Below are 23,462 nucleotides of genomic sequence, written 5' to 3' on the forward strand. Positions count from 1 at the left end.
GATTCTCCTGATTCTAGTCCAACAGTCTAACCACCACACAACAGTGGCTTTTAATTGCATGTTACTTAAGATCCATCTTAAGGGTTATACCTAAAATGTGCTAGGCTTTGATGAAAGAGACTGCTCTTTCACTGAATCCTAGCACGTTTTAGATATAACTCCTTTCTTTTTTTCTCTCTAGCAAGTTTCTATCCATTTTAATGGGTACTTCTTCATAAGGCAAGTCCATGTTATTAATAGACTTTTAATGAGGAAATATGTTTAAGATTTTTGAAAGCCTTTAGAGTGCAATGCAATGTGTTTAAAGTCTGCCAAACACCAGCTCATCTTGGCTGGTTTTCAGAAATACACTTCTGAAGTTAAGAGTCCATTTTGCCTTGGGCAGCATTGACATTAAAGCAGTGTACCACAAAAACTGCAGCGTCAAGGAACAATTTACACAGGTAAATTCATCATCACAGGTCAAGTACCACAGATCGACATTTCATATATTTTCTTCTTTAATAATAACAGTTATTAAAATATTAATAATTGCTCATTTGAAGTGACTTTCTTGGAATTTGTTTTCATTCTTACTTCTGTGCTGTTTTAAAAGTTTATAATCAACTGACAAACTGAACAATTTTTTTTAAAAAAAATTGTCACAAAGTCATTACCCTGTTTCCCCGAATATAAGACATCCCCCAAAAATAGTAGAGGTTTTGCTGAAGTGCGAAATATAAGGCATCCCCCGAAAGTAAGACATAGCAAAGTTTTTGTTTGGAAGCATGCCCGACGAACAGAACACAGAAAAATAAGACATCCCCTGAAAATAAGACATAGCGCATCTTTGGGAGCAAAAATTAATATAAGACACTGTCTTATATTCGGGGAAACACGGTACAGACATAAAGTAATTATAGATATACAAGCTGGGACCCATAAGAAATTAATGGAGAAGAGAATAATTTGTTCATGCCACAAATTTTTCCATCCCACTCCTAGAGCCTATGAACTCTTAGGTGCCTGAGCAAAGGGTTTGTCTTAGTTTGACTTTTTAGATACTCTACTATTTTCAAAATTCAATGCCTCCTGGAACATAATTTAATTCTCATTAGCATGTTTACAAAACCATATTTTTCTGATATCTTGAAAGTCTCCGACATAGAAATCAGGGGGCCTGGTATTGCTGCTATCCAGATGTGAAACCAAGGGGATTTGCACCCCAGATATGACTCAAATGTGTCACATAGGGGACGTTTGGCCATTTGCTCACCTGCCTCCCTCCAGCCCATTTCTGATGCTGGCTGCCCCCTTCTGCCGGTCGTACTGCTGCTCATTTACCCTCTTTCTACCTATTTCTTTATTAAAATTTTCATAAGCATAAAATCAAAATCATCACGGTTACAATCAATAACAGTAGCACTGGTTAAATATCTATATATATAAAAAGCTAACAGTGACTTTGTTAGTCACGCCCTAACGCCGAAACAGCTGGATGGATCGCCCCCAAATTTTCACATGACTTTCCTCCCTGTTCTGGGCAGGTAATCGGACCTTCAAATCACCGAAAGTCCATGCCTGAGCCAGGTCTTTTTCCTGGCGCACCAGGCCATGAAGCTGGCTGTATTTAACTGTCATCCTTAGAATGTTCATGCAGCATGTCTGTAGCGTAAGGGCTTGGTATGCCCTTAGAATGTTCGTGCAGAGTTGTTTTTTTAATTTATTTTGGATAGTTTGGTGTTAAGTAGCTTCTATATAGCATTTTTAAATTATTTTCCCACAAATCAGTGTTCGGAGAGAACTTATATATATATATTTCCAATACTTATTCCATTGTTCCAACAATATGTTGCTTTTATGATCTTTGGTATTCTTTTCTCTACCAGTCTTTCTAAACATAGCTGAGCAGGGCTAGATAGGGGTTCTAGCCCAACACAACAGAGCAAATTTTCATGAATTTCAGTCAAAATATGTCTCTGTTCACTAAGCAATTTTTTTTTGTCAAACAGTACATGACATTGGAAAATGTTTTGTTGCTTTTTATCCAACTCTAGACCCATATAGTTAGTGCTGGTAGTTACAAGGAGCTGTGACACAAACTGTTTTTGCCATTTTGCACTAATCTTCACATGGGACACCTCCACCACACAAGATCTAGGGTTGTCAGCCTCCAGATGGTGGCTTGTGATGTTCCAGAATTAGAACTGATCTCCAAGCTACTGAGATCAGTCCCCCTGGAGAAAATGGCTGCTTTGGGAAGTAGATTCTGAGGCATTATATCCAACCGACGAAGGAAGCGAAGAGAACTTTCTTCTCCTCCTCTCTCACATCCGCTAGCTCTCGCCCGGCACAATTGTTTCGTATAATTCGGTCTTTAACCTCCTTATCGGAGGGTTCTTCAAATTCCCAATTGAGCATTAGCTGTGAGGCATTTATGAGCTTTTTTGCGGATAAGGTCGCGTCGCTCCGCCAGGACCTTCCTCCTACGTTGGATACAATTAGTGAACTGGAGGCTCCCTTGCCGTCTTCAGGCCCTTGTATGGCCCAGTTTTCCCTGCTCTCTGAAGCCGCTGTTGACAGGGCCTTAGCTGCTGTTAGACCTACTACCTGTCCTCTGGATCCGTGCCCCTCCTGGCTTGTAAAAACTTGCCGGGAGGAGCTACGACTTCCATCTCGGTTGAGTCATCATCAATGCCTCCCCTTGAGCAAGGAGTCTTTCTGGATGGGTTGAAGGAGGCAGTGAGGTCCACCCACTCTTAAAAAAAGACCATCGTTAGATCCGAGGGATCCTGGCCAACTACCACCCGTCTGAATCTTTTCGTTTCTGGGGAAGGAAGTGGTGAGAGAGTGGTGCTGGAGCAGCTTCAAGGGGCTTTCTGGATGACACATGCGGCTTTATTTGACCCCTTGAGTCCGGCTTCCGTGCTGGGCATGGGGCCCGGAGAGTGTTCACCGTCGCCGTCACAGATACACTCATTATACAATACCGGCCGAGGCGGATCGGCGCTGCTGGTATTGTTAGATCTTACCGCAGCATTTGATATAGGTCGATCATGACCTTTTGACCCACCGCCCTGGCTGCCTCCGGAGTATGGGGCATGGTCCTTCAATGGATTGTCCTGCGTTTCTCCGGGGGCCCAGAGAATCAGCAAGTCGTGGCGCGGGGATCAAAGCCTCCCGAAGTGCCAGCTTTCTTGTGGGTGTACCCCAGAGGCGCTATTATCCCGCTATTATTTAACATCTATAATACGACCCTTGCTCAGCTGGTGCGGAGTTTTGGGCTGGTCTGTCATCAGTATGTGGATGACACCCAGCTCATTACTGTGCGATGGAGGAGCAGCCGCCGCTCCCTCGCGGCTCTACAGCATTGTCTGGAAGCGGTTGCTGGTTGGTTGCGACAGAGCAGGAGTTAAAGCTGAATCCATCCCGAAGGCGGAGATCCTTTGGCTTGGCAGCTGAAGGCGGGACTTTTTTCAGCCCGCCCGGTGTGGGAGAGGTCACATTAGGCGCCCGACCCCTCTGTCGCGTAACCTGGGGGGGTCCACCTGGATTAGATCTCTTTCTATGGAGACCCAGGTGTACCCATATAACGCCGGTGCGCCGCCACCTTCGCCATGAGCCATGCGGCTGCCCTTCCTCTCCCAAAGCGGACCTAGCCACTGCTGATCCGCAGCGGTCACCTCCAGGCTAGACTATTGTAATTAAGCTCGCTGGCCTTCCCTTGCGCTCGATCGAGGGTGAAACTGGTCCAACATGTCGGCGCGCCTGCTCTGCCACCAAACAGCGCCAGTTGGAGACCATATTCAGCCTGTGTCTTCGCGCCGACTACATTGGCTCCCCAGTCAGAGTTCCGGATCACGTTTTCAAGGTGTTGGGTATTGTTGACCTTTAAGGCCTTACGGCGATACCTGGGACCCTCGGTATCTTCGAACCGCATCACCCCATATGTTCCCACCGCGGCCTCTTCGTTCGGTAGAGGCCCAATCTACCTGGTCCCCGGCCCCTCGATGATGCGGCTGGCCTCCCTGCGGGCCAGGGCGCTACAGCCCTGGCCCGGCCTGGTGGAGCAGCTCTCCCACCAGCTGTTAGGGCCTCTCGCGGGACCTTGGTGAGTTCCGCCAGGAGGCCTGCAAAGGCGAACTTGTTTGCCGGGCCTTTGGAGAGTCCAGCCGCTGATGGTGCCCCCTTCCGCTGGCCCCCTTCCGCTGGCCCCTTTTGCTGGCCCTTCCGCCGGCCTCTACATCTGGGCCTATAACATCTATCTAGACCAGGGGTAGGGAACCTGTGGCTCTCCAGATGTTCGGGGGCTGCGGTTCCCATTGGCCCCTACCAGCATGGCCAATTGGCCAATTTGCCGTGCTGGCGGAGGCTGATGGGAGTTGTGGTTCCTGAACATCTGGAGAGCCGCAGGTTCCCTACCCCTGATCTAGACCTACCGTTCTCCCTGGGGGTGGAAGAATTTAATATTAGGCACCGGGCGCCACCTACACCTATGCCTATATTTATTTTACATTTAAATGCTAATGTTTAGCTAGTTTTCGCTGCTTTTATAAGTTTTAGCCTATTTATGATGTTTTAAAATTGTATTTATTATCTGCTGTACACCGCCCAGAGCCCCTCGGGGATGGGGCGGTCTAGAAGCCCAAAGTATAAATAAATAAATAAATAAATAAACCAGGGTCCTTCCCCTCTGCAAAACATGCCCTATGCAATCACCATCCCCAATCCCTCCAAATATATCTCAACTAGTGCTGGCAAACTTACACAAAATCCAATGAAAGAATGACTTCGTCCTTCAAGCCTCATCTATATCAGAATGTTGCATTTTTTTTCAGCAGATATATCATATGCCACAATTTATTTTGTTCTTGCTGCAGAATTCTTGCTGACAAGAATAAGGACACATTACACACATTTAATGAATAGACTTCACCCAATCAGTGACTTAGAATATATTTTAAACATTCATTAAATTAAAAGGTCAAACTACCAAAACATCCTTTTTACATAAACTAAATGCAAAATTCATTTCAATAAATCCTTATAAGCTGCTTTTCCAGTACAATAAACTAATCATACAAAACAAACCCTAAAAAAATTAGCACTGAAATTAAATGTTAAAAACTCAGATTGGTTTGAGGAAACAGAGATTTGATACTGTCCTTGAGAGTAATATAATGGCATCCAGGGCCCTGGCCTGGAAAACCCAGGCTAGCTTGATCTTGTCAGATCTTGGCTACAAAGTAAGATCTGCCATAGTTAGAACTAAGATGGGAAACAGCCAAAGTTCAGGATTGCTATGGCAAAGGCTGGCAAAGGCAAACTACCTCTGAAAACCTCTTGCCTTCAAAATTCTTAGAGGTCACCCACAAATGGCCTGTGACTTGATAGGACATGCACACATATACAAACAACATTAAAGTTTATCATTTAATTAGAATACAAACATAGCTGACAAGCTTTATAAAAATGTTTCCATATATATTGAAAACATAAACATAAAATAGTTCACAGTTGAAAGATCCAAAATGCTTGTCACCTTGAGGCTGTATGTTTTACATTAGAGTTGCCAACATCCAGTTGGATCCCAGAGATTTCCTGAAATTACAAGGGAGCTCCAGCTTACAGAGATCAGTTTTCCTTGTGAAAGAGGCTCCTCTAGAGAGTTGACTCTATAACATTATAACCCCTGAGCTGCCTCTCCTCCCCAAACACTAGTCTCTATTCCCAAATCTCCAGGAATTTTCCAATTCAAAACTAGCAACCCTAATTTACAGCCACCTGTTCATGCAACAGCTAACAAAAACTGAGAAGGCTAAGGTTGTTTCCTGGCCTGTATGGTTTCTGTAGGAAGAGGAGGAGCTATACCTCTGTTGCTGTTGGGACCACAATCTGTCCTTCTTAAGTGCTGTGAAAATGGTGGTAACTGTCAAATATGAATCTTTTGGGGGACTATTTGCACTTGGCCCAATTAATCCCAACCTTCTTCTGAACAAGTATGAGCAATTGCTCCTAAAATAGTATGACCTCCACAGTACTGATTTTGGGTAGCCCAATTCTTGGGGGAAAAGGATGGTTCAACTGACCAAGCATAAGCTTGCACTGGTATGTTGGCAAATGTGCCAGCAAAGTGGGCAAAATGGCAGGCAGGAAGGTGCACGCTGACCTTGGAGGCGCCCCACCTGAAAAGGAGGCTAGCGTTCCAAGATATGTTGGAGTCTGTTCCTGCATCAGTGCAGGGAAGGGGTGAGCTGGGGCATTCCTAGGGGTCTACCTATAGTTGGCTGTAACCCAAGTTTTCAAGCTGCAGGAGGCGTAAGTCTATGTAGGCCCATGGAGGGCCTTCAGGTGGCTGGGGTGTTGTTGGGTTTTTTGTTTTTTCTGCCTTCCCATGCAGCCTGAAGTCCTCTGGAGGCAGAGGGGCAGGGTGGCACCATCCCTTGCACTTTCCCAGCTATCTGTGGCTACTATATTGGGCTGTTAAAGTAATTAGGAGGGGATACTTGGATACTTCCTCTGGCCAAAACTTCTGTATCACCAACACTCCCAGACTATTTTGTCCCATTATTGATTTATTGGAGTGGAATGAGAAGGCTGGAGAAAACAAATCTAGTTGGGTGGGCATTTTTAAAAGAAAAAAGGATGGCAACTTAACTAAACCCATTCCTTTAAAAATTTCATAACAGAGTGATCCAAGAGATGCATGACTTTTGTGGTAGACAAGGGAATCAAAACAAGTGCTACATTAAGGTGACCAGATGGTCACCTTTGTAAACCAGGACAGGCGGGTAGGCAGGCGGCCGTGCGCGCCACAGGAGCACACTGCCTTCTGGGGTGCTCCCATTTCGGGTGGGAAACGGGAGCGCCCCAGAAGGCAGTGTGCTCCTGCGGCCGCGTGCGTGGGAGGCTGCTGCACTGCTTTGCACCCCACTTCAAAAAACCCACGGGACACGGGACAAATTGTCTTAAGGCGGTACTGTCCCGCCAAAAGCAGGATGTCTGGTCACCGTATGCTACGTGCAATGTGGGGAATATTTTGTAACTTTTTCACATACCTTCATCTCTTCTGCTTAATAGTAATCAATATATGAAATTTTCACTGCACACAGACAATGAGTTAAAAAAAATTTCTTACAATCCCTTATGGAATTCAGATTAAAATCAGGTGTCTTTGTTAATGTTCTTGGAACCAAATCTGGACATGAGTAAATTCCAATTAAGATTGTGTATCTCAACAAATGTTAAGTTACTGCAAGGCAAAACCAAATTTTTATATTCCAGCAAGCTGAAGTCCACAAATTCACAGAAATGTACAAAATTGCAGAAATTCTGCAGAGGTTATTCAGTTAACAACCAGAGAAACGTAACTGTTAGAACACTAATTCAATATAGCAGCTATGGAGGTGCTACCCAAAATAATTTATGATAGTACCCAAATAATTTATGATAGCAAACATGATTAGAAACTACATTTGGGCTTTTCCCTATTCTGCACATTTGATGTACTCCTGATTTTTTGTAGAAAGTCCACCCCAGAAAAAAAATTCATCCAGTAGATCAGGTCAGGCTGATCAGAATGCAGTAAATGTTTACATAGGGGGCTTCTGAGCTTTGGCAGAATACCTTATAAAATGTTGCCTCTTAATTAAGGTGACCAGATAGTCACCTTTGTGAACCGGGATGGGGGGTAGGCGGCTGCGCGAGCTCATGCGTGCACAGCCGCAGGAGCGCACTGCCTTCTGGGGTGCTGCCATTTCCCACCCTGTGACAGGGAAGGGGAAGGGTGTCATTTCTCTCCCCCTTTGTTTTTGTGGCCTCTTTTGTAGCGGGTTGCTCTGCCTCGCCGACCCCTGGGTTGTCGGGTCGCCCACCTGTTGGGCTCCGCTCCACTTGCCTTCCCTCCATTCACCTGAGATCCGATCTTGCCTTTTTGAGTGCTGCGTGGGGCAGCCGTTAGGCTTGGTTCATCTTCCTGCATTGCCTGGGGCCCTGATCATCGTGCTAGCCTTTTTGAGCGCCGCATCGTTGACGGAGCCAGTGGGCAAGGGCCGGGCAAGGGAGCTAGTTGCGGCTTCGGTTGGCCTTCACAGCGGCTCTCTCTCGAGTATCCAGTGCTCGGGCAAAGGGGCTGGTTGTGGCTGGGGCTTGTCCGACGCATAGGCTCTCTCCTGAGCCTCGCGTCGTTGGCTCCTGCGGCTGTGCGCGTGGGAGGCTGCTGCACTGCCTTGCACCCCAGAAGGCAGTGCGGCAGCCTCCCAAAAATCGGGACAATTGAAGCAACCTGCGGGACGCGGGACGAATTGTTAGAAGGCGGGACTGTCCCGCCAAAGGTGGGATGTCTGGTCAGCCTACTCTTAATAGAATTATCAGTGGTCTGTGGCACTACCCAACACTGCAGGTAAGTTTGGTGGCAGAACCAGAATGCTAAAATTCAAGATGGATTTGGAAGTTAATCAAATTCAAGAGGGGGTGGAAACTAATAATGTTGGAAAGATTTATGGTTGTAGCAGAATTTAGCAATCCCAGTTATTTACATTTTGGATTTCCTCCACAACCATGAAATCTTCTTAACCAGATGATAGATCTAAAAAATTCTGTCCGTACCACCCAGAATATAATGCATAATTGCAGCTATGGAACAAGCATACAAGAGAAACCTTGCATGTTCCCTTGTGGAGAAAGTAGCAGAGTTTACTTCTGGTGCTTCTAGGCTGAATATCTGTCACTTGTATCACATCCTATTATTCATACAATATCTCCCGTAAACATAAAATGTTGTCACCTATGGATCACTGATATCCAGCAAATGCTATGCTTAAAAAAATCTACTGTGCTTTGTCATATGTGTGCCCAGTTTTTTCACTTTCTGTCAGTGGCTCTTGCGGCATTAATGCAATGAGATATATCTGTTATCTTTATACATTAAAACTAATGTAATAACACCTTACTAAAAGAGACATTGAACATTCTGACCCTGCATGGAAAAAAGAATGAATCCAGTTTAGTGGGATTTTATCTAGGACCATTCCTGCAGATGCTCAAGACTTTATTGGGAGGTTCTGTATTAAAACTGGTGTGGTAATGGTTCAGTTGATACCATCCTCTCTGCAACTGCTAGTATGTCAGCAGCAAACACTGAGTAACAAAGACAGAAACAGGGAACTGTTCTCTGTCAGTGCACATTTTATTATGGAAATATACTTGCGGTAGACAAGTTTGCTTTCTCTGGAAATAACCAGTCACTGTCGAAAAAGGAGAGGGAGAAAGATTGGAATGTTAGAAAAGAGAAAACAGTTAAAAGAATCACCAACAGTGGACTCTGGAGGGTACCCTGGTTAAACAGTGAGTCCAGCAGGGATTTTAGGTGCTTAATAGCTAGGAAGGGTTTGGGAGCTGTTCCTCTCAAAAATAATTAAAAAGACAAAAGTCCATCTGTTTTGTGTTGTAAGTCTAAACCTCTCAAAGGCCATTTCCGCACGGAGGTGGAAATGGCTAGGTTAAGCTTTTATTCAGCGCCGACTTCGGCGACGCTAGGACGCGTCCTGCACAGGCGGTCCTGGAAACAGCCGGAGCACCCGGCACCATGGAAGCGCCAGCGCCCGGCCCGACCCGGCATGTCCCGGAGACCTCCAGCCTTTGTCGCCAGGAAGCCTGGGGACCGCCCTGGCCCTCTTGGCGCCCACTGCTCAGCGGCGCCAGGTGAGGCGTGTCCCCGGGCCTTGGCGGCAGCGAGGAGGCCCGGAGACCATGTAGGTGCCAGGTGGGGTGGGGAGGCGTGCGTGAAGCCGCTGCTGTTAAGCACCGGCAGCGGCTTCCGCGGCAGCGTTCCCCACAGGCGCTTCCAAGCTCTGGGGAAAAAAAGCGCCCGGCCGGACTGGCCGAGCGGCGAGAATAAGCCTTGTTCGCGATGCGGCTAAGCCCTGTGCAAATGGCGGCCTGGAGGCGGCGTTTTTGCGTCTCCAGGCCACCATTAATTGCCGATGCGAGCGGTCCAAAAGGTAGTGATTTTAAATGTATGTATCTCTGATCTGCCTTGGCTTTCTGTTATGTTGTGCCATAAAACTGTGAAGAAAGTTGAAGAACCAGATCATTCACGACAAATTAAATAAACTACCAGTAGATATTTTGTGCTTTTCCCTTGGCTCCAGTGTGTATTACATTTAGTAATATAATTAGCCCCTGTCTGGTTAACATAAATTCTACTCATACGGGATAGGGTGTCTAAAGATGTATCTTCACTGCATGGATATGAGTCCTGAGCATTATTACTACTACTGCTGCTGCTGCTTCGGGGCTTGGACCAGGGGATAGGTCATAACATCCTTCTGAGATTACCAGCTGCTTTGGCTGTTTGTACTAGAGTACATCTGTTTTTTGTGCATGTACTAACTAGAGTAAGTGTACTAGAGTGCATGTACTTTGAGTGCATTTTTTGTACATGAGTACTGAGTATCAGATTATTACACTTGGGGTGACAGAGAGCTTCCACGATTTGCCCTTGGATGGAAACAGTCAGTTGAAATTAAGCTAAACTGAATGGCAACCAACTTGCCGAAACTGTCATATATTGTGGTTTGTGCTAAGAGAAATCTGTAAGGGAAGGAAGGGATAGTAGCTATCCATACAAGATCATAGCTTCGGTAATTTTTATTGGTAGATAATATCCATCCTTGTAGTTCTGATGATCTATAGATGTCTGGTTGTAGGTCATCCAATTCAACCACTAAACAGATGGCGAAGTCCTGGCTCAAGCTTATGCACTGTGGTACGTGGCAATCACACACTTTGTCACTCACCATTGCATTTCATTGGTGTGTGACCCTCTCCTCGCTGAACAAGATGGCTTTGGGTCATATGATCTTGTAGGTGATACTCATACATATATTCAGACTTGCCATTCACAAATGTAACGAGTTTGAACTAAAATGTGAAACACTGATCCTATTAATAGAAAAGACCAATTCTTAGAATTAAAATTAAGGAGGTAGAACCAATGAATGCATCAAGCCCTGCCCGGCCTCCATGCTTATAAAAGCATGTCTCAGAACCGGTAGAGTACTCTCCCCAGGCTGTGGGGAGCAGCAACCGGGTTCACAAAGCTTATAAGGGGTGCTTGGGGGGCATGGCCAGGCCCATGAATGAGGGGACAGGAAGTGCAGAGCCTGGATTCTCTCAGGTGCCATTTTCCAGCAGCGAGGAGGACTTTCTTTCTCCATATACCAGTGGAAGGAATCCTCTGAAGATGGCAAAGCTGACTACAGTAGTGCTGTCCTCAGGTCTGAGGGTTCTAGATTGAGCAGTTAATGAGTGTTCATTATTTTTTAAGCGATCATCAACATTCGGTGTTTCTCAACCCACATTTAAAATAGCCTCATTATCTCATTTTACCCTCTTCGTACATCTGATCAAGTCAATGTATATACAGAAGTTCAGTCTATAATGCTTGTTGTGTGTGTCTGTCTGTCTGTGTGTGTGTGTGTGTGTGTGTACAATGCAATTTTCCTTTCCACACTACTATCGAACCATAACAGCTACTAAAACCCAACAATAAAGGCAGATATTTACTAGATGGATTGTGTGTCATGGGGTAACCTTGAAAGGGTTTGTGTTGTCTTGAAATTGCTCAGTGATTTTTTTGTCCATTTTAGTCTTATTTGCCAAAATTATAGAATTACTATGAAGGGGTCTAACAATGCAGAAGATTCCCTCCTGGATGAAGAAAAGACTAGCAACAGATAATAGAAGACTCCAGCACTTTCATTTTCCCATCTTACTCCTTACAGTTAAAAATAGATAAACCCATACCCAATCCAGTTGGTTAGGCAATAATCACTGAAATGTACACAGAAAATGATTTAGATAAACAATTTAAGAGGCAACAGACATGTAATTGACATTACCTGCATTCTACCACAAGAAGCAAACTAGTTGGGGGGAGGGGGGGGGCTGTTCTTGTTGGTTCTGTAAGTGCTGTTTCACCACATGCTGACCTCCATAATCTTTGCATTATGGTGACAATGCTATTGGGTTGAAAACTTTCTTGGGATATTTTAACAAGCACCCAGAATTCACTTTGTCTTCCCATATTCCATGGCCCTCTAATATTTGCCTTCTTTTTTTAAAAGTACATAGTTCAAAGACTTTAATGAAACTACATTACCTATCTGAAATTTAAATCTCCACTACCTTGAATACCAGGTACTTGAACCTGCATTATGAACATACACACAGCAGTGAGCATTTCAATTAAAAATTTCTATTGTTGGTGGGCGGTAAGAAAATAGAGGTGCAGTGTACGGCCAGTGAGATGCAAGATTATCCTTTAATAGATATACATTATTGAACACAAGAATTACATAAAGATAGCAGAGGTGCACTCCATCTACCAGAGATTAAAAAAAGCATAATTATAAAATTGATTAACGGGTTGATTTTTTGCAAAATAAGTCACAGGGAGTTTTGTCATGTTATTTAAGGGTACTTTGACAGATTTTCTCCTTAAGCTGATCACTATGGCAGCAAAATGCTTGGTAAAGGGTCCACCTGATGAAAATGCCTTTCCAGAACCGAGGTATTCTCTCCCATGCAGAAAGAAATGGAGCATAAAGATTTATTATGGCTTGCTGTTGGTGGAATCAAATGAGAACCAATGTTCACAATAATTTACTGGTCTTAACATTTTACAAGTTTCCCTATTTTAATAATGATGGTTGGAAAAGATTCTTAAGTGCTAGGATGTGTCATTTGGAAACCCAAGATCCAAGTTAACTCCTACCATGTTATTCCCTATTACTATGTATGGGTGTGAAAGTTGGACAGTGAAGAAAGTTGACTAGAAAGTTGAGTCATTTGAAATGTGTTGTTGGAGGAGGGTTTTACTAATACTGCGGGCTGCCCAAAAAGACAAATCAGTGCTTTCTGAATCCAAAGACAAGTAGTGGTTTCTAGATACTTGCGAAACAAAAATGAAGACTATTGTACTTTGTAACATTGAGAGCAGATAAGACTCACTGGAACGAACAATAAGGCTGGGAAAAGTTTGAAGGCAGGAAAACAGAAGACCTAACATGAGATGGATTGAATTTATAAGGAAGTTTGGAAGACCTGAGCAGGTTGTAATGATAGGTCATTAATCCATAGGTCATGTTGAGTTACCATTATTTGAAGACAGGAAAACATACCCATATGCATGTTGAATCTATTCCCATTTGCGTAAGTAGCATTATTTTCTGTTGGCTACTCTTGACTTCAAATTTGTTCTGATAATCTAGCATTCTATGATTTTGGTATTCTATCCTATTAACTTTTTCTTGTACTTTCCCCACACTCTGTTTCTCTGCATTCTTTTTATTTAGTTTTCCAGACCATTCTTTTTATTTAGTTTTCCAGACCCACCCACCACAGTATTAGTTTGACTTTTTTTGCTAGGGTTGTCCCACCTTTCCACTATTTCCAGCATCAACACACCAAATAGGCATTTATTTCTTGCCAAGTCACAGTATGTTTGAAAACACTCTATTATTTGAGTTTCTTTTCTCCAAACCGTGAATCTTTATGAGGATTCATAACACGACATAGGTTCATTAACATCACCGTTATGCTCAGATGTTGCAATTAACCATCAAACCCTAACAATAGGTCATTAAACTGTCGGTTAGCTGACCAAAATCATCAAAACTAACCAGTGTCTATCAAAAACTGAAGTTCTTCCTGACCCAACAATGGAATGAGCAAAAAAAGGTTTACTTTTTGCCATTGTGCACCTGCAACTCTGTCCAGTGGTAGTGCTACCACATGCAAGAATTAAATCATGGTTCATACATTCCTGGATGTATTAGGTAGCCCAAGCTACTACAAACTAAGATTAATAAACCAGGATGCAACTCTCATTGTAAGCACAGTTTATGAGCTTCCTTCTAATGACAGTTAAAGTGCATTCGTAAGGTTTACTCAGAATCCTACTGAATTATGACAATCAGATATTCCCAGAAAACTGTCCTTGAATTCTACTTTTAGTGAGATAACTGTATCTGGATATCCATACTAAAGGGGGGGGGGGTGTATAATCAAAATGGGTTTGTAAAATCAGATTAGTGTGTCATTTGAAATACAGTCACATTCTTGTCTAATGACTGGTTCTGTCAGCTGACAAAACAAATCACAAAAACATCATATGCTTTGTTATATGATACAATCATGTTTCAAGCATATTCCTAAGATTGGTCTAGTATCATCAATCTCGGTTCCACAGTCCCTCTCTCTCTCTCTCTCTCTCTCTCTCTCTCTCTCTCTCTCTCTTTTTAAGATTGGCCAAAATTAAATCTCAACAATTACTGACAGAGCCCCTTCCACATGAAGAATATTTTCAATTCCCTTTCAATGCTCTTTGCAGCTGGATTTTACTGTGCAGAATGGCAAAATCCACAAAGGCCCTAAGCCAGAAAAATGGTTTACTAGCTAAAAGGCTAGGTTTGAAGACCTAGATGAGTTTTATATTAACTATTGTTTATCTATTTCATTTATAACACCTTTATATGCAAGATGGAAATATTTTGAAGTTGCTTCAACAATTCAAGAAAAAAATTCAAGAATTTAAGAATAATGCTTCATTAAAACTAACTCAATTGCAACAATTGTCCCTGATTTCTTTAAGAAGGGAATCCATCTATTGCACAGGGCCCTTTCAGTGTGCATGTAAATCATTTTGGCTGCCAGTTGCTATAAGAGTTTAATTTAAGCATTTCAGATGTAAATACTTTTGATTGCTCGTTACCAAACTTCCAGAATTTAACATTTCAGACACAACTGTTTGTGTCCCATTGGTAGTGGCTATATCACTACATCAGCATAAAACCCATTGCTATAGCATAACATTTGGAACCACTATTTTTAAAAGAAAAAACAGGTGAGTAAATTCATAAAAGTGGTATGCCGTTTGACCAAGAATACAAACAGCAATTGTTACCACGCAGTTAATGCGATGTGGATATAAGAAATTCTGTTTAAAATCTTCCATTCTCCTCACATTACACCAATTTGAGGGTCATTAAAGGGGAAAGGGGCCCATCAAAAAGTAATCGAAAACCACAACAGCATTCTAACTTTTGTTTGGTTTGTTAATTAAAGAAGAGCCCATTCTGCTTTGGGCCAAAACAAGCGTCCTGGAGACAGTAGAACAATTGTTCCAGGAGTGCTGTCACTTATATTTCACGCCTCTCTGCATCTAGGCAGCGCCACATGCTTTCCCTCTGAAATTGGTGGAAATGATGTTTTCCTGACTTGCTCAATGAGCCGAGGCTTTTTAAGCAGCCTATTAAAATGACATGGGTTGGAGGCGGCTTTGAAGCACCTTACCGCTGGCTCACTCACACACTTATGTTCTCTCCTGTGGAACTGCACAGGGACAAGGAAGTCACACCCATGATGCCCTTCAACCCCCAGGAGTGTATGGCGGGCTGCAGCCATTCTGGGGTCCGCTCACACCCTCAGCAGTGCAAGCAGCCCTGGTTGCCTAAGAGGCCCACTTTCAGTTCACAGAGCAGGTTATTAATGATTAACTCCACATGATACAAAGGGGTAATCTCTGTCCCTGGGTACAACAAGTCTCATCAGAGTGGGGGGATGCAAAATAAGCCCCCCTTAGGGCCCCCTCTTGACCCATGTCCACCTGCCCCCATGGCACCCCCCCCATGTGTGTAATGAACTGTATGAAATAATACAATACATGATAATTCTATTTTTTTTGTTCATTGGTATAAAAAAGTTGGGAAAGTATTGTATGGATAAAGATTTTTCATTTTCTTTTTCCTCAAAGTTGAAGTTTATATTGGAAGAGGAGTTTAAGCTACTCTTTTAGATTAAGAGATCTCTCCTATGTTAGTTTTCTTTCAGTGGAATAGATAAAGAAGTAGTTATAGGAATCTGAAGGAAGTATGAAAGTAGGAGAGAGGGAAATATGGGAAGGTGGGAGGCAATATGGGACATTTTAGTTAGAGGTTGATACAGAGATAGAGCACAATTAGATATGTTTGTAAATATGTTTAACAATTGTAAGTTTTGGTTTCTCTCCTTACTTATGTTGGCTATGTGAAATCAATCAATATAATTATATAAAGGAGAAATAATATACTACCTTTTGGTATATTGCTTTTTAAATACTTTAAACAGTCATTATTTGAATCTAGAGGTGGGGCGAAGGGCAACTGCACCTGGGGCGTGCACTCTGCGCCCTTGCCACAGCCCCGCCCAGGAATACCCCGCCCTTGGAATGCCTGGCCACACCCCCGTCATGCCCTACCTAGCCCCATTGGCGCTACACCACTGTTTGAATCCCATCACCATCGGAACCTGTTACTAAAAAATTTGAATCCCACCACTGCACACCAGTATCATATATGCGGTGTGCAGCAGCTCTGAGGAGCCGATGCTTGAACCAGACCAAATATGTGGAAAGTATGCACATCAAATATGTTAAAAACATGAACTGGGAAACACTGCAAATGCAAAAGTCAAGTAGTTCTACTTACAAAGCTTGCTGCAAAAGTCAAGTAGTTCTACTTACAAAATGTGACATATCGAAGGTACTCTGTTTTACAATATTTGTAGCCATTGTGTTGGATGAAAAGATTCACCCAATAAAAGGTTCATCACCTAATGATGGAAAGGAATCCTTGGATCTAACCCAATCTAAATAATGAATCCATTGCTCTTAACCTCTATACCACACTGGCTCTCAACAAGAATAAAGTCCCTCCCATCCATGAAATCATCAACTGACATTATTCCTTTCCATCTTCTTCTTTTTTCCAGCACATTAATGTTATTTTCAACCCCTCCTTCCACCTGTCACCCTTGCTGAAACCTTAGTGCTTCAGAAACTGGTTATATTCCAGAGTAGATGAATCACTACCTAGTCATTTCTGAGTCTGTATGCTGAAAGCCACCAATATCCCAATGTGGAATTAGACTGACTTTATATACACTTTGGATTATATGATGAGAAAACAATTGTCCAGTTCAAATCAATATTTCCTTTTGCTATCTCAACATAACCATTCTTCTCATAGCTCTTATGTAAAAAAGTTTCTTTAAGCCAAGAGTTTTTTATAATTTGCTTATTTCTGATGACACTTCACAGCACTCACTGAGTGTATATCTTCATGGTGACTCTGAAGAAAGGTGTCAGTGTACATAAATACCTCAAAGTGAGTATGTGCCAACATTTCCCACCTGAATTGGCCTCCCACACCTGCTTCAGCAAACTCTTGACACAGAGTTCAACAAGCACAGGATTCAGAAAGTCCAAACAATGAGGTCTGCATTTAAATCGTGCCCCAGGCTTCCGCCTGGAGGCGCCGTTGCACCCGAGGGGCGAGTGTGGGTTTCCCTCCGCTGCCCGGCCCGAGCGAGGGCGTATTCCGTGGCAAGTGCCGGTGATCGCGACGGGGAGCCTCTAGCGGCAAAGGCTGGTCGGTGAGCCGGGTCCTCTTTCAAGGCCCGGCCATTGAAAGGGAAGGCGGACTTACAGAGCTTCCTGGCGGCCCTTGACCGAGGGCCTGGGTGAACTCCCCACCTTCGCTGGCGTGTGATGGGATTGCAGGCAGGGCGTCGGAGAGTCACCGAAGGGCCGTTCTTCTCCCCTGCTTAGTGCGGTCAGCGCGGCCTGCGCCCGGCGGCGGGGAGTCACCTTAGTGAAGGCGTTGTTTCTTCTGCCGCTCGTCGCGGCCTATGAACCGAGGCTTCACCGGCCATGCCGAATCACCTTGGTGGGGCGTTCCTTCTGTCAGCCTGTTGGGCCGTGCAAGGCCTTCGCGTGCTGCCAGGGATTCCCGTCCGGCCGAGGCGTTTGCCAGGCGGCCGGTTGCCTGGGAGTTTCAGCTACCGAGTCGGCCGGGGTGGGGGGTTCGCCCTTCCCTTCCGTCCGCCTTGCGTCTCCGATGGGCCCGGGGAGCCGTCCGTATGCATTTCAAAAAATGGCAAACCCCAGCACAGTACTAACTAGGGCTAGGCAGTACTCAGTACCCATATGCAGTACAGACCAATTCTATAATCATCTAACAGGTCAGTGGGACAAATAAGAGGCAGAAGAAAAACATAAGCTTTCTAAAGCTGTATCCACAATGACATTTTATGGAACAGAGACAGCTGCATCATGACATTGTGCACAGTTTTAAAGGATGCTCACTTCTTAGCTTCCATTATCAAAATGTCTTATGTAGAGGCAATATTTATCTTCCCCTTTTCCCCAAACTATTTATAATCAATAAACGCATTAATTATCTCTTCATCCTTCTTGTGGCCTATTCCTAATCTATATTTGCTTACACTGCAAAGTAAAATATACCCATAATTGAATTGGTGAACTATATTTGCTGTAAGGGTTTCTAAATATACAGAAATAGCTATCTAAGCTATGCTTCATGAATGCTGTTTGGGTCTTTAATGTAAATACTTCTTTCCTTGCTTTCTAACATGATAGATGGCAACATGATAGGGTCTCATAATGAAAATGCTGACACATCCATATCTATGGCTGTGTGAATGGAGTTATTATAATTACACTTTATAACTTGAGCACCACTAGATAAGTTGCTAATTTTTAATCATATTAATCAGGGCTTGGTTATTTCAGCTACCATAAATTATAAAGAAGTCTGCTTAGTAAAAATGGGAGGTTGGCCAAGCACTAAAAATTAAATTAGTTATAAAACATTTAAGTAGATATAAACACTTTGCTGCAAAGCATCTAAGAGTATCAAAATACTTTCAGCAATTAGCTAGGTTATATCTCTGTGGTAAAACAAAAGTAATGGCATCTTACTCCTACCAACAATATACTAGTATGTATGTTACAGAAATATCAACCAAGGGATTATTCTATGCAAGTTTAATCAGAAATTTGCCTGAGGAATTTTCTATAAATCATTTGACAGTGATTTCCCTTCATCCATAGATCAAGCCTACTGTACTATAAGGAAACAAAATCTCTCAAGCTTCCTTCTCAAAAGAAAGTACTTCAAACCCTGCTCTTTAAACCAATTGAGGTTTTTTTTTTAAAAAAAATCTATCACTCCTGAAACCGCCTAACTCATTTTTAGGCTGACATTGATGGCAAGATTACTATTGATGTTATTAGGCCTTGAATTATACCTTGGGTGTACAAAACTCAAGAAGAGTCCTATTTGTAAACTTTTTTTTAGTTTACAAGTTTTTCCTCCACCAAGTTGTCTACTGCCTAGCAGAAGACAATATTATATACAACTTATACCAGACAGGTATCTTGATGTTATGCGAGGTAAAATTTAGATTAGTGGTTGCCAAAAAAACCCAAAACTTAAAATTGATTGTAACCTAATTCTAAGACATCTGTGGATTTATCAGAACCTAGTCATGAACAAAGTACAAGTCTCAATACCCTGAACAACATCCTTGCAAATATTTATGGAGGTTATAAGGATATTCTTAAATTCTACAAGCCTCCTTGCATCTGTGTTTCCCTGTTTTCCCAAAATGTTACTTTCACAAAATATTTGTAACAGATTCTCTAGAGAATTGCTATTCTGACAATGTAAACAACCAGGAAACCTACAAGTAATTAACGATTAAGTGAATATACAATAAATAAGAAGATGGAAGGGAAGTGATAGTGGGAATTTCTGAAAATTACAGAAGAGATAATAGTGCTTAGGAGTTGCTGTAGTGTTATTCTGACCCCTGAAGGATGAAAACAGGAGTTAATTTCATATCCATATTTTCCAATTTACTTAATATATTCCATGAATGCCAAGGTGTAACATGCATTAGTACAATTTATTACTGTCTCAGTTTGTCCTCCAAAAAAAGAAAAAAAGAAAAAAAGAGAGATGAGATTGCGCCAACTGGGGAGCCAAATTTAAAATAGACATGTATGATTGCATAACAGACTAAGATTTCAAACCAAGCTCTGTGCATCTTTGCAAAGTTACTGAAAATAGCTGGTACCTTTTACCCACCCACATCTGACAAAGAAGCAAATTTGACTTCTCAAGCACAGGAGAACTCCAGTTTTCTCAGTTCTTCCTAACTGATACACTCTTTAGTTGATCTTTATTCCTTTCTTCATTGAGCCTAGAAGGAAATGGCCACAGGCACAGTAAAGGTTTCTCCATACTTCCTTTTCAAGTTTTTCCCAAGATTTACCACAGCACTGAAGCTACTATAATGGTAACTGATACACTGATAGCTTTTCCTTGTATTACGATACCAGCATAAAGGATTAAAAAAAACCCCACCATCTGTTACCTTTTGTTATTTCCATTTAACTACGTGAAGTTATCATGCTCTTTGGTCTTTTTTTTACTCTGAAAATCTATCTACATTACATTTTTCCAGAACCACATTTACTCTACTAGCATACTTCCTGTTGGGAAGACTCAACCCAAGTCCTGAGTTATGATTTCAACTTAACAGGTATGCTGGGGTGCTCAATAAAGTCACTTTTCCCTAGTTCTCTGATCAGTAGAATGTTTCAGGCCCAAAGCACATTTCCCACTACCTGACCAGGTACAACCCAGCAGCTGAAACAACTAGGTGGAGGTTAATATCAAGTATATCTTAAATCAAAACACCACTCAAACTGATTTATTCCAGTTCTTTACAGGTGCTTTCATTGGGTGTGGCTGCACTTCAACTCAACCATCTCTACTTCACACAGAGATTATTTCTGGGTCACCTTTTTGAACAGGAATCAACCAGATCAGTTCACCTGGGCAATGGTGAGGGAATTCTTTTAATTTTTTAAAATGCCCTTCTAAACAGGTGTGGCTAACAACCAGGATGTCATGTCCCTGAAAGAACTGTTATGCTAAGGAAGAAAACAGGAGAAACCCAGCCTTTTCCTGTAGTAAATTATTTCAGCAATCAGTTACCAGGAGCCTTCCAAAGTTAACTCAAGTGATAGATACACTGTATGATTATGTTATTAGAAACGATCAAGTTACATCATTACTGATCAGGCACAACTATGTATCTTCTCCAGGATAGAGTGGTGTCTCTTCTTCCATCCATTATGCATGAACCACCAGCTGTACATGGGAGTCTTTATTCCAGCACACACGACAGAACTTTAGCATTGCAGCGCGTTGCATTGCACCACGTCATCACTATTGGTTCCTAAATCACTCTCCCTCCCCATATCTCTTATCAAAATGCATTTTTGCAGAGAGAGGTTTAACAATGGGGAGCTGCTTTGCACTCAGGGAATGTTTCCCCTTTCTACTCCATGCCACTGTTAAGTACCCTGCACACCATTTGCTCCAGTGAACTGCAGGGAAAGATGGCAAGACCTGAACTCCACTTATAGATTTCCAGCTTCTTTGCACGTGGCTGGGTCTCCAGGCTTCAAGAGACAAGTTACTGGATACAAAAGAAAGAAATCTGTTTTCCAGGGCAGATGGAATACAAAGTGACCAAGGACAATCTGAAATGTTTGGTGCATTCCTCACTACCTGCCACCTTCTTGGCTCTCTTCTGACAATCCAAACAGGATTCAGGCCACCATACATCATCAGTAGCTTTATCCTTACATCAGTAAAGTCAATTAAGGTGGATTTGTGCTTTAAAGTTCACCAACTTGACCAGAAATCAGGGTCTCTATCTCCATTACAGCTCCAACAGAATGCTGCACAGTGTGTGTGTGTGGGGGGGGGGGGGGGGGACCTTATCTCTAAACCATTTCATATTAAATAGGTTCTGTTGCTGAGTGTTCTTCCTAACTGCTGTAGATCCTTCTGACCAAAAATACATCTGATGCAGGGCAGGGAGAGTAAGTTTGCCCAGCCTAATATCCACCATCATATGAGCAGGGTTACGGAAGGAAAAACCCTCCTTCATACTTGGATTTATCACAAAATGTACTCTCAAAAATACCTACTGCAGTAGTTCCAATGAACTGCCAATAATAGCTAGATGCTCCTCCATTCCAGTATAATGCAGCAATTATGAAAGTAGTCATTTCAATTACAAGGTACTAAGTTTAGCATTGCCTCTCGTGGGCTTTTTATATACGTTAAAAAGATGACCTTACCCACCACAGTCTTGCAAATTATTCGTCTCCTGGTATCAGTCAGTAAGGTAATTGCTGGTCATCACAATGCGTAGTCAGGGAATCCACGTTTTGTTTTGCTTTTTTTTAAAAAAAAAACTCCTTCGGGATTTTTTTCCGGTTTTTGCTAGCAATTAATAAGGCGAAGGAGATGCCCATTCACAAGTGCCAAGTTCACCATCCAAGCCGATAATTCCATATAGAACTAAAGATCCTTTGCAAGATTTGCCTTCTGCTAGTTCTCGAAGTGGCCAGGTTGCTCACGGATGGTACAATCCAAGTGGAAAGCAGAAATTAAAATTTAAGAAGGAAAAAAGCCGGGAGTGAAGAGAAGCTTGCTCGAGAGGGGAAAAGCACGAGAAAAAATTGATAGCCTCAGAAGTCTGTATGCTCTAGGGCAAGAATAAGAATCCTGGATTGTTAGCATACAGCCTTTTCAAAATCTCTCGGTGCACAAATAAAAATTCCAAACCTATCATGCAGCCATAAGAAAGCAAGAATCCTATGTATATTTCACAAGTATCCTACAATCACGGATCCGACGGGATTTTCCTTGTACTGTACTGCTATGTGGAAAGCACACAGCCCCTGCTGTTTGAAAAGATGTCTCCTGGGTCCTAAAACTCCCAATTGAACAAGCAGGGTTTAAGCCAAATTAAGCCAAATAGGAGGGGGAGGAATATCCCACAGTTGTCCGTTTGCCCTGAAGGATGTTAGTCTTCTGTGAAAATGACAAGGGAACAAAACCCAAATAGCTGGTCCTGTGATGAATAAAAGCAATCCACCCCAAATATCCTAAGGAAGAGGAAGGGAGGGAGAAAGGCAGGCAGTCAGAGAGGGAGAGAAACTGCAATGCATATAAACGATTCCAGTGTTTCTACAAGATCGGCTCATTTGATTGAATGCATTCTCTCCTTTGCTGCAAGTCATAAAGAAGATACTGTTACTGCCACCCAATGGATACTTTAGTACTAGGCAATCCTCACTCTACTGCCTCTCTGCAAAGCATTAGTGGAAAGAAGACTGGCCTTTGGGGGAGAGAAATAGCAAAGAAAGATGTCAGGACTGTCCACCAGCATCAGAGACCTACTGTCGCTTTTGTCCCTTCCTCACAGGAGCAGGGAGAGTGAAGTCGCAGTACCAGCAAGAAGGAACAGCAGGGTACAGAGGATCCACACTGATTGACTGCCACCCCCCCCCCCCCATTTCTCCAATGAAGGGTTGTTTTATAAAAGCAAAAAAGCATTATCTATTCTTGGATATTTATTTTTTGACTCTATAAAGCAAACTGTGGGCCTTGCTGTTGCCATGGGATCTTCTTTGTGTGAACTCTCTGAACTGTGTGGGAACTGGGATTTTTTTTTAAAAAAAAAAATCTTCCTTTTTTACTCTGAAAAAA

The 23,462-nt window shown here is 42.8% G+C and overlaps 1 protein-coding gene across 2 annotated transcripts in view; it reads right to left on the bottom strand.

Moving 5' to 3' along the window:
- IL1RAPL1 (interleukin 1 receptor accessory protein like 1) overlaps window positions 1-22,902 on the bottom strand; it is a 949,422-nt gene extending 926,520 nt beyond the window's left edge. Inside the window, exon 1 of one of the 2 annotated variants that reach the window (XM_048494984.1) lies at window positions 22,050-22,902. The gene's annotated coding sequence lies outside the window, so the exon portion shown is untranslated. Of the gene's footprint in view, window positions 1-22,045 lie in introns of both variants that reach the window. The other variant, XM_048494983.1, reaches the window with a different exon arrangement.
- Window positions 22,903-23,462: the final 560 nt, after the last annotated feature.

Source organism: Sphaerodactylus townsendi, linkage group LG04 (genome assembly GCF_021028975.2).
Source record: "Sphaerodactylus townsendi isolate TG3544 linkage group LG04, MPM_Stown_v2.3, whole genome shotgun sequence".
Classification (NCBI taxonomy): domain Eukaryota; kingdom Metazoa; phylum Chordata; class Lepidosauria; order Squamata; family Sphaerodactylidae; genus Sphaerodactylus; species Sphaerodactylus townsendi.